A 4,105-nucleotide genomic window follows, 5' to 3' on the forward strand; every position below is an offset into this window, starting at 1 on the left:
GTCCCAGTAATCCCATAAGCTCTGTGACTTTCCATGTCCATACTGGAGGAATGGATCACAAGAATTAAGTTTCATCTTATATCCAGGGACCCTTCAAGAAACTTTATTGATGGGAGGGAATGTCTTTCATGTTTCTTGGTCCTTTGATAAGGCTTGAAGGTTCATTTCTGGTGTTGCTACTTTTCCTTAAAACTACAAGTCCAATATCTGTCCTTGGCACTCATGAGAGCTAAAAATCTGCCTTTTGAACCCAGCCAGAGGCTATTATCAGCTAGAAATTCCCTGATCTTAGCTCCATCCTAAAACCTTTGGTGCTGTGTCATTAAAGATAGACACCTTCCTTATATATTCTTCAGAGTAGATGGAGTGAGCTTACTGTTTGTTTCATCATGGTATCATTGTAATACAGATGTACCTTGCTACCCACTAGGCCTCCATATTGGTGTCTTGTGCTGCCCTTCAGAGATCCAGTAGTGAGTCTGTTCTAGCATTGTCTCACCTGCCTTTCTCTAGTTCAAATAAACACTGATAAGAATAAAGTGCTTATTTACAAAAAGGGTATAGATCATTGTTCCAAGCTGCAGAGTTGGGAAGGGGAACAAATGTTGTGCCTCTGGGTTAAGGTGTGGACCCTGTCTGTCTAGGCCTTGGTGATGTCCCTTCCCCCAAAGATTTGGAGAAAACTATAATTAAACCCTATTTTTAAAATTAATTCATTCATTTACATTTTCTCACAAACATTTACTTTACATATCAAAAATATTGTGCTCATATTCCATAATTCTTAAGAGTTAATAAACAAATTTCAAAATTTTCAAAAAACTGAATTTTAAAGATAACTTTCAAAATATTTGTTATAATTTGATTTGTGACTCTGTACTAGAGACAGTATAGTTTTAAATATTTTTGAGAAAATATTTACATGTCAACTACTCAAACTGTTGAGAAGCAAACACTCAGCACACAATTCATACGTGAACCTTTCCAACTCAGATCTGCCTACCAAGTATTCTGTGGTTTACCACCTGCTAGCAAAGATCAGACTCTTTTTTCTTTCAAAGTCTTCTTCAAGGTAATTCTCTGCTTTTGGCTGCTCTTTTGCAGTCTCTGTTTATTACAATGTTGGGCTAGAAAAGCCCAGGTTATTTTATGCTTCAAATTCTTTCATATGGCTTCTCTAATCCTCCCTGCCAGGCAGAACTGCCTATGTATGGTGTCAGGCAATCTTTCCAAAAGCTTCTGTTGGTTTTCTTGAGACCTATCTTAGTTTCATAGTTTTCTGGTCATATCTTCGGATATGACATTCCAGTCAAAGCCCTGGCAATAAGAGTATTTCCAATTCTGATGCAAGGCAACAGAAATTATTGAACTTATGAAAATAACCCTTCTGCCACAAAATAAGAATAATCACAAATATTTTCCATTTCCAGAAGGGTCAGGAAGGGAGAAAAGTTTATATTTCAATTTAAAAACAATCAAACAAAATTTTAAAAAATTACCAAATTGCTGAACCTACCAACAGCTCAAAAGAAAGCAAAATCCTTATTAAATCTGGAAAAGAGAGCATAGTAAAAAAATAAGTACTGTTTTAGTCAAAAGACATAAAATTCTATTTCACCAATTCAGCTTCATGTAATTAATCTCTCTTCTGTAATATGCGATGATACTATGGTCCGACTTTTCTATTTAAATCTTAGAAGTTAACATTTAACGTTACTATTGATATTTCTGGACTTGTAACTAGCATTTTCTTGGTTGCTTTTTATTCTCTTATTTCTGTCTGTGTGACTTAATATTCCTGGTAAAGCACTCCCTTCAGAACTTCTTGGAGAGCTATTCTGGTGCTGGTAAATTCTTTCAGGTTTTGTTTATCTGAGAATGTTTTTATCTTTTCTTCCCATATGAAGGATAATCTTGCCAAGTATAGTATTCTTGGTTTAAATTGTTTTTCATTTAACATTTTTAATTTATTTTCCCATTATTTTCTTGCTTGCATTGTTTCCAATGAGTGGTCTAATGTTAGTCTGATGGGATAACCTTTGTAAATGACCTTGTCAATTTTATTATCTTGTCTTTGTGGACTGGGCCAATCTGGCTATGATATGTCTTGCAGAAGATCTTCTTGGGTTGATCCTATTAGGGTCCTTTGTATTTCTTGGGTTTGGATATTTGAATGCCTCTCTAGGTTTGGAAAGTTTTATTCCAGGAATTCATGGAATACATTATCAATGCCCTTATTAGTTTCAACACCTTCTAAGATACTGATTATCTGGATGTTTGGGTGATTAATGGTATCTAGTATTGTATAATATGCTTATTATTTTTTGGCTATTTTCTCAGTCTTCATGGTGAGTTTTCCTAGACCAATAATTCTGTCTTCTACATCTGAGATTCGATCTTCTGCATGATCTATTCTGCTTTCAATACTTCCAAAGGAGTTTTTTATTTTCTATGTTACAGTCTTCATCTCTAACAGTTATGTTAGATTATTTTTTATGGTGCATATTTCTTCTTTCAAATTATGAAAGAGCTGGGACCAGCAGTTAGCGTAATGGCTAAGTTGTTGGACTCCCATATAGTCAACCGTGATTTGAGTCCTGGACCCGGTGGCTTAAACTCACGCTGAGTGTGTGTGCATGTGTGCCCAAGATCCCGAGAGGAGATTGGAGGATGCATATTTCTTCTTTCAAATTATGAAAGAGCTGGGACCAGCAGTTAGCGTAATGGCTAAGTTGTTGGACTCCCATATAGTCAACCATGATTTGAGTCCTGGACCCGGTGGCTTAAACTCACGCTGGGTGTGTGTGCATGTGTGCCCAAGATCCCAAGAGGAGATTGGAGGAGCAGGGATTGCGGCGTGGCCATTCCCCACTGGGGAGTGAGTTCTTGCTTTGTGCCTCTCTGTCTCTCTCTGTCTTCCTGGTGAGTGCACACGCCCTATAGCAAAAACCTCTCCAAAAAAAAAAAAATTGTGAAAGAGCTTCCTCACCTCCTGAACTTGTTGTCTCTTTTCTCCTGCACCTTCTGGAGTTCATTATTTATCATCTCTTGGATCTCATTTAGTGTTGTCACTATGAATATTCTGAATTCTTTATTGGGCATTTCCACGAGTTCCATTGTACTGTCCGTGGATGATGTAGGGCTCTTCTTTTCCCTTGGAGGAGAGATATTTCCTTGTGATATTTTATTGTGCCTCTGTGGTGGTTTCTGGTTATCTGACAGATTATACGTTTCTTTCTGATTTCTTGTAGTTCATTCTAAGCATTCAGAGGTGTGTGGGAGGAGGTGATCTACAATCTCTCTGCAGTTCCTTTTCCCTGAGTCTCACCAATCAAAGAAAGTGCTTCTCCCTGCTGCTCATTCTGCAGTCTCTCTGCTCTGAATTTTAGTCATGTGGTGATGTATTCACTTTTGGCTAATTGCTTAGAAAAGGTTTTTGCAGCCGTAAGATTGTGTGCTTCCCTTTACTATAAGGTACTGGTATCCATAGAAATAGATTTTGAGTTCAGATTTATAAGGAGGAGTTTCTTCCTCCAGGCAGCACAGTCAGTAAGTATTTTTCTATGACCCTAAAAGTAGTCAAATGCTTGGTTACTGTGCACTTATGTGGAGGCTGAACAGCACAGTGAGAAAGTAATGGAAAAAGAAAAAAAAATGAAGGTGGGGGGAGACAAAAACAACCAAAAAAGAAAGAAAAAGATTTTAATCAAAAAATGAAAACCATGTAGCATGCAAGTGCACCACACAATGAAGGCAGGACATAACTCAGATTTAAATGGATTCTGAAATTAGCAAGAGAAAGGACAGGGCAGGGATGAGAAGTGTTTTCAATTTTTTAAAAACATAAAAAATATAAAAAGAGACAAAGACAGAAGCCAGAGGTTGCCTTACCTGTCTTAACTTTTTTGGGGTCTGGAAGATAGGGTTTAGAGTAGAAATTCAGTTGCCTTGGTCCCTAGACTTGGCAGGACACACCTCAGATTTAAATGGCTTCTATTTGAGCTTTTTTGGGGTCTCAAACCCTCCTGTTTTTCACCAGACTGTCCCCTGTCACTATTTCTGGGCCCTCCCCCATTTAACCCCTTCTTTTGCTTTCACTACCCTT

The sequence above is a fragment of the Tupaia chinensis genome, unplaced genomic scaffold, assembly GCF_000334495.1.
Source record: "Tupaia chinensis unplaced genomic scaffold, TupChi_1.0 Scaffold143099_1, whole genome shotgun sequence".
Classification (NCBI taxonomy): Eukaryota; Metazoa; Chordata; class Mammalia; order Scandentia; family Tupaiidae; genus Tupaia; species Tupaia belangeri.